Genomic DNA, 8,120 nt, shown 5'->3' on the forward strand with positions numbered 1-8,120 from the left:
ATTTTTCTTTAGTTACACATTGTCCATTAGCTTCTGGCTCTTGGATTCCTTAAGATTTAATTCTAATGAATAATTTATCTTCATTTGATTGAGAAAGGGACTAATACCTTCTATAAAATAGAACTTTTCTTTTGAGATACTATATCCATAAATAGTATATCTTCTATTTGTTCAGAACTGATATACTGGAACTAATCAGGAACTAATACTTAGAGAATTATAGTTCTACTGCGGCAAGACAGGAGATTGGTGGATATCTCTACAAGAAATATTCTGGTGGAGAAGTGGCTTATCACCTCTACTCATCACTGATTGGCTACGATTAACCCCACCTACACAAGAGCAAGGAAATTCAGTCTTACCATATTGGGCTCAAGGGGGTGGGGAACCGGGGCCAATTTCTCTACCCCTTTTATATATATATATATTTTTTTTTTTTTAAGATTTTATTTATTTATTCATGAGAGAGACAGAGAAAGAGAGGCAGAGACACAGGCAAAGGGAGAAGCAGGCTCCATGCAGGGAGCCCGATGTGGGACTCGATCCTGGGACTCCAGGATCACGCCCTGGGCCGAAGGCAGGTGCTAGACCGCTGATCCACCCAGAGATCCCCTTCTTTACCTTTTTTTTTTTTTAAAGATTTTATTTATTTATTCATGAGAGACAGAGAAAGAGAGAGAGAGAGAGAGAGAGAGAGAGAGAGAGGCAGAGGGAGAAGCAGGCTCCATGCACCGGGAGCCTGATGTGGGACTCGATCCCGGGTCTCCAGGATCGCGCCCTGGGCCAAAGGCAGGCGCCAAACCGCTGCGCCACCCAGGGATCCCTCTTTACCTTTTTTATATCAACAAAGAGTCTGGGTTATTCCTTTCATAGATAATTCTTAATTTGGATTTAAATTATATCTGATTATATCTTAAAGATTACATTTAGACAAAATATTTTGGGTAAGAATACTACATAAATGATGATGTATCATCCTAATATAAACTTCTACAATTTAAAATTTTAATATTGCCTTTCCTCTAAGAAATGCCATTATCTTTTGGCCAGCACTCTAATGAAATATGAATATGTTTTTTTTTACTTGAATTTATTCTATTTTATGCAAATTTTGAATGTTCTCTCCTGTTTTTTTTTAGTTTGTTTACCTGTGTACAGGATTATAAATTATATTTTTATTCATAGGAGAAGAAAGGGAAAGTCTTTCTGATGTAGCTGAAATTACCCTAAGTTACTCATCTCCTGTACTATACCTTGAGGTCTAATATTAATTTCCTTCTGTTTAATTCTATTATGTATATTTTTCTGACACAAGTCCACTGACATAAAATGTTAAAAATGAGCTTACTTAAGATGTAAACTACTTAAAATTTCATTTTATTTTAGACACCTAGAAAAATAATCTTCAGTTTAAAAAATAGTGTTTTTCTTGGATTCTTTATAGAAGATTCAAACCTGCCATCACATCTTTCCCCAATGTGACTTCTCTCAGCAAGTTCTAATGGAATTTTACCTTGCACAGTGTGGTTGAAACAGAATCGTTTCCCCACCTCCTTCTCTTCTTTCTTCTTTTTTACACAATTCTATCTTTCTTTTCCACTCACCGGAGTCCCAGGATCGTGTCCCAGGATTGAGCCTTGCATTGAGCCCCGCACTGAGCTCCCCACTCAGCGAGGAGTCTGCAGCCATTGGTTGGGTGGCCAATGACTGGGGGTCAGAGCTTTTCTCATCCCTAAAAAGCTTCCTGAAAAATATTCCCCAATAATTGTAAATTTCTAAGGAAACTCTTCCAATTTATTTAGCCATTCTATCTTTCAGGTTCTCTTCATTCAAATTGTCTGATATTTTTCCCCTAAATTTTTAAAAAAGATTTTATTTATTTATTCATGAGATACACAGAAAGAGAGGCAGAAACATAGGCAGAGGGGGAAATGGGTTCCCTGCAGGGTGGCCTGATGCAGGGCACTGGATCCCAGGATTTCGGGATCACACCTGAACCAAAGGCAGATGCTCAACCACTAAGCCCTCCCCTAAATTTTGAACTGTAGTTTCTTTGACCTCCATCAGACGTTATTACATTAGTTCAAAGCATGTTAAGTTTTTATGGATAAGGTAGGTAAACTAATGTTCAGATTTTAAGTAATGTAGAAGTCTCATTAATTTTGCTTACATTGGGTTGCTTTCTAAATGAGCTTTTAATCATGTATATTCTGCTTAGCAAAGGCAAGACATGGGTTTTTGGCTTGTGTTCTCTCTAATGCCTACCCTCCCCTGATTTCTCCCCCTCCATCTCTCTTTCCCCTACTCCCTCCCTTCTAGCATTGGCTTTAAAGAGGAATGGTAACAGAAGAAAACAGAAGATCTCTAGCCAACTTGTGTCTTTTGTTTCTAAACCACTACTAGCAGCAGTATTAGTCATCACTCCCCCAGCTGCCCACCATGCTATTTAAATATCCCTCTTTGGGTATATTTTTTCCTGTGTTTCCTCTTCTGCTCCATAGTCATGACTGTGGAGGAAATGCTCTAGGCAACGCCTCCCACACATGACCACATAAATATTTATTAGTTTTTTATTTGTATATCTCTGTTCTATACAACCTGTACAGCCTTGCATTGCCGTAAGCCTTGTTTATCAATTATTTCAAATGAAAGAACAGTCTGACAGTTAAGAAAGAAATATATCAGGGGTGTCTGGGTGGCTCAGTTGGTTAAGTGTCTGTCTTGGGCTTGTGTCATGATCCTGGAGTCCCAGGATCATGTCCCAGGATTGAGTCTTGCATCAAGCCCCCCACTGAGCTCCCCACTCAAGCGAGGAGTCTGCTTCTCCCTCTGACCCTTCCCCTGCTTACTCTCTCTCTCTCTCTCTCTCTCAAATACATAATTTTTTTTAAAAAAGAGGATCATATCATTGCCACAGTTTGAATGATAGAGAAGATAAACCATCACAGGCCAATGAGAATGTGTGCTTTCTTTTAAAACACTTAAGAGAGGGACACCTGGGTGGCTCAGTGGTTGAGTGTCTGCCTTGGGCTCAGGGTGGGATCCTGGGTCAGGGGATCGATTCCCACATTGGGCTCCCCATGGGGAGCCTGCTTCTCCCTCTGCCTATATCTCTGCCTCTCTCTCTCTCTCTGGGTCTGTCATGAATAAATAAATAAATAAATCTTAAAAAGAAAAGCCACTTAGAGATAACGTTTTAGCAGTCTCCTTTGTTTCACATGTTCAGTGACCCATATTTGACTGGAAATTATTTAAAGCTCCTTTAAATCAGTTATGGGCCATGTTTTCTCTTTCAGTTCATATCAGTTCAGTGTACATTTTCCTGAGTGTTTTCTTTAGGCATCAAATATTGAATTGTATACTAGGAATGAATATGAAATGAGCCCAGCTACCATGTGCTTCATAATGTGGCTTAAATTGAACAGAGAATGGTTTTTTTTTTTTTTTTTTTTTTTTTTTAACAGAGAATGGTTTTGCAATAAATACTGGATCCTAACAAAAGCATGCTGTGTGCTGGGACCTAAAAGCTTGCTGTGTGTGTGCATTTAGATAAATGGTTTAATCTCCCTGGACCCCATTTTCTCTGTGTAAAATGGAAAGTTTGAATTAAAAGATATTTCACATTATCTTACACTATAAAATCATTTTGTCAGAGAGTGTGCTGGTCCTGGTCCTGGCTGCCCTCATATTCATTGTTCGCTCCTCCCCAGCTCTGCTCTGTAGGATGAGAGTGCAGATGATCCCCTGCAGATTGACTTTTCCTGGCTTAGTCTCAGCAGGATTAAGTCACTTTGGGGAGACTGGAGGGCACAAGGAGGGAGAGGGGGAAATCAAGACACTTTCTTCTCCCCTCAGCCTAGGATGGCTTCTCTGTGGCTCCAGCCTCCACTACACCCGGATGCACGGTAGTTTCTAGTTTCCATAGGGCTGTCCTGGCCTCTTAGTTCCAGTAATTGCATGTTTTCCCATTGTCCCTCCAGCTTCAGGATGATAAAGACTTCCTGCTATTGTCAGTGTCCAAGGTTATTTTACATTTCCCTGTGCAAATCTTGGCCTCTCCATTCTCCATGGACCACCTGTGCTTTCCATTCTTCTGTGAACATGGGAGATGATTCCTGTTTTCCTAGCCAGACTATGACAATCCACAGTGCTTACTTCCTATTTGCCTAAGAGCCATGAAAGGGCTTTAAAAATTGAGGAAGAATTGGGGATCCCTGGGTTGTTCAGCGGTTTAGCACCTGCCATTGGCCCAGGGTGTGATCCTGGAGACCTGGGATCAGGCTCCCTGCATGGAGCCTGCTTCTCCCTCTGCCTGTGTCTCAGCCTCTCTCTCTGTGAGTCTCTCATAAATAAATAAATAAGTGAATAAAATCTCTTAAAAAAAGAAATTGAGGAAGAAAAACATAAACATGTGTATATTAACTGAACAGGCCCAAATTAGTTCCTACAGTAGACATCAGCCTCCAAAGAAATGTTGTTTTATGTCCCTTCAGGTCAAATATTCAGGGACTTATAGGATCTACTTTTTTATTGAAGCTGCCACGTTCTGAAAGCTAGGGTCCCTGGAAATCAAGGTGGGAGAAATCTTTGATGAAGAACTGCATGGTTCTTAGGACAAATGGCTTCATTATAGCCTCTACATCTATCAAATGCATTGCTTTTCCACCAAGACTATTAATTAAAAATAAAATTATGGTGAAAAATATATTAGCAACTTAAAGCTTTGGTAAGAGAAAAAGATGTACAGAACTCTTTTGGGCTTGAATGCCCAGCATGGAGCCCAGTGCAGTGCTTGAACTCAAGACCCTGAAATCAAGACCTGAGCTGAGATAGACTCAGATGCTTTACCAACTGTGCCACCCAGACACCCCCAGAAATTTTTTTTAAAGACTTGCCTTAGGCATTGTGGCCTTCTGACACCTCTTTTTATCTCCATTGCCTGTAGGTTGCTGAGATACTTTCTTCCTTTCTAGTGGTTTCATCAGGAGAGGACAAGAGTACAAACTCAGGTAATTTTACTTTAAAATGGTATGTGGTTATACTTCTCTTCTGGAGATATTCTTATTTATTTCCCTAAAAGGGAGGTGGATAAAAATGGACTCTGCTTCCTTCCTTTCTGCCATTTTGGGTATAGTTGTAAGAAGGGGAGAAATTCATGGTGATTGGCTGACAAGGAAAATAATGGTACCATTGCTGATACATTGAGAGTCCCAGAGAGAGGAACTATGTGGGCTTACTTAGAATGTCAGTGCCCTAGTTCCCACGGTAGGTGGTTAAAACACACTTGATGGCTTAAACAACAGGAATTTATTCACTCACAATTCTGGAGTCCAAAAGTCTGAAATCATTATCACTGGACTGAAATCAAGGTGTCAGCAGGGCCATGCTTCTCCTGGAGGCTCTAGGATAGAACTTATGCCTTGACTTTTCTGGCTTCTGAGGGCCGTGTCCTTCTTTGGCTTGTGGCCACGCCACTTCAATCTCTGCCTCCATGGGCACATTGCTTTCTGCTCTTTTGTGGTGAAATTTCCTTCTGCCTTCCTATAAGAGCACTTGTGATTGAATTTCTGGCCTACCAGAACAATCCAGGATAATCTCCTCAAGTCAAGATCCTTGATCTTAATTGAATAGTCCCTTTTGCCATATAGGGTAATACTTATAGGTTCAGGAATTAGGATTGGAACATATTTGGAAGCTTTACTCAACCTAGAACAATGAGGGAAAGTGTGTAGAGAGGCTGATGTGGGCTTTATTTGTATGTTTCTAACGCTTTTATGAGACAATGACTAAATGAGGGCTAACTCCTATCTTTAGGGCTAATAATTTTTAAGGATTAGAGAATATTGATTACTTCTTAACACCTGGATTACACACTAATATGGAAAGAATATACCCTTTGGGGTAGTTGAATAACACTGCCACTTTGACTTTTTCAAAACGGATAGAGTCAACTTTAATATTTGTTCTACGGATGTTGTAGAAAAGTGTGTATTCTCTATATAATGTACAGTTTAATCATGCTTATGAATGATATTTTATAGTTCTTACAATTTTTATAATTCTTTTGAAATTCTGTTTCATCACATTCATATACTGGTTAAAGAGTTATACTCGATTTTTTTTAAAGATTTATTTGAGAGAGAGAGAGAGAGAGCAAGACCACGGAGAGGGACAGAGGGAGAAGGAGAAAATCCTCCAGCAGACTCCCCCCTGAGCTCAGAGCCCTACACAGCATTTGATTCCAGGACCCTGAGATCATGACCTGAGCTGAAATCAAGAGCATTATGCTTAACTGAGTCACCCAGGTGCCCCAAAAGTTATGTTAAATTTTAAGTGAATTTTTCCTTTTTTCCCCAATAGTTTATATTTTATATATTTCTCCTCTATATGGATTTTCATAATTGTTACATTTGCATTCTGCATTGTAACTTTTATAAGATGTATAATAATCATTTTATCCTGTCATATATTTTTTGCCACATACATGATTCTTTGGTTCTAATTTCTACCTTTCTCCTCCTCTGATTTTTTTTACTTTTTTTTTTTAATTTTTTTTTTATTATTTATTTATGATAGTCATACAGAGAGAGAGAGAGGCAGAGACATAGGCAGAGGGAGAAGCAGGCTCCATGCACCGGGAGCCCGACGTGGGATTCGATCCCGGGTCTCCAGGATCGCGCCCTGGGCCAAAGGCAGGCACCAAACCGCTGCGCCACCCAGGGATCCCTCCTCTGATTTTTTTTAAAATGGATACATTTTGGAGAAATTTTCTGAACCCCTTTACTTCCAACTTTTATTTCTTGATTTGTTTATGTGTATGCTTCTTTTAAGAAGCAGTAACTTTGATTCCCCTCATGATCCAATCTGATGGCATTTTCCTTTTAAGTCATTTACATTTACCATAAAGAGTGACATATGAACTTATTTTACATTTTATTTTATAATTTATGGTTTATAATTATTGTTTTTTTTTCTCCCCTATGCATTATATATCATAGAAGATTTTCTTCTTTCATTTCAGTTTTCTTTTCCTACAGGTATTTGTAGAATATACAGTACATTTGTCTCATTTGTGTTCTACAATGTTTAGCTTTAAGATACGCATAGTTATAAATTAGATGTACCGTATACACATTTTACACATATTATATACATGTATAACTTAATACATCCACAGGTGAATATACAAAATATATAATTTTTATTGAAGTATAATTGATACACAGTATTGTATTAGTTTCATATATATATATTTTTAAACTAATGACAAAAATATGATTACAACTGATTCTTCTGTATCAGGTGACACTCATAATGTGTACTCTTTCTTTTTTTTTTCTCCCTTCCAACAGGTATTAATTAACTACTTTAGATTTGTTTAAATTCTTTGATGTTAAGACTTCCTTTTTTATATTGTGTATTTTCTTTCCCAAGAAATATTTTTGACAGGTTAATTGTATAACGTAGCTGTGTTAAAAACTACGGATAAAAATTTAATGCTAGTTTTAATGGGTGCATTACGCATCACCAATTTTTAAATATCACATCACCTCTTGAGATTTTATAATTTTTACTTATTCTTTTCATCAGTTGTAGTATTTTTTTCAGATATCAAGTACTTCTTTTCCCCAAAAAGAGTCAGTGGAGCTTTACATTTTCTAATTCCTTCTCATTTTAATAAAAGTTTGGCTAGGTTAAGGTTTTTTTCACCATAAATCTTTTCTTTGCAAAACTCAGTAGACCAGTCTTAAATAATGTGATTCTTGGGCCATCTGCTTCAGAATCTATGGAGATAAGGTCCAGGAATATGCATTTTAAACAAGCTTTTAAAGTAATTTCACATTTTCAGAGCTATTTGCATAGAAATCACTCTTGTCACTACTAAAATTTAGTATATAAAAAGAAAGTAATTTTAACACCAACTATTTTTCCTCTTGCATATTATTTGTCATTTCTGCCTATACAACTTTTTATTATCCTTGAAAACCATGAATTTCAAAGATATTTGTGGCTGTGGGCTATACTACGTTGATTTTGCCTGATTGGCCCTTTCAAAATAGAAACAAATATTTCTTTGGCTTAGCATATTTTTTCTATTCCTTCTTGATTATTACTTTCTT

Source organism: Vulpes vulpes, chromosome 3, assembly GCF_048418805.1.
Source record: "Vulpes vulpes isolate BD-2025 chromosome 3, VulVul3, whole genome shotgun sequence".
In the NCBI taxonomy this organism is placed as follows: domain Eukaryota; kingdom Metazoa; phylum Chordata; class Mammalia; order Carnivora; family Canidae; genus Vulpes; species Vulpes vulpes.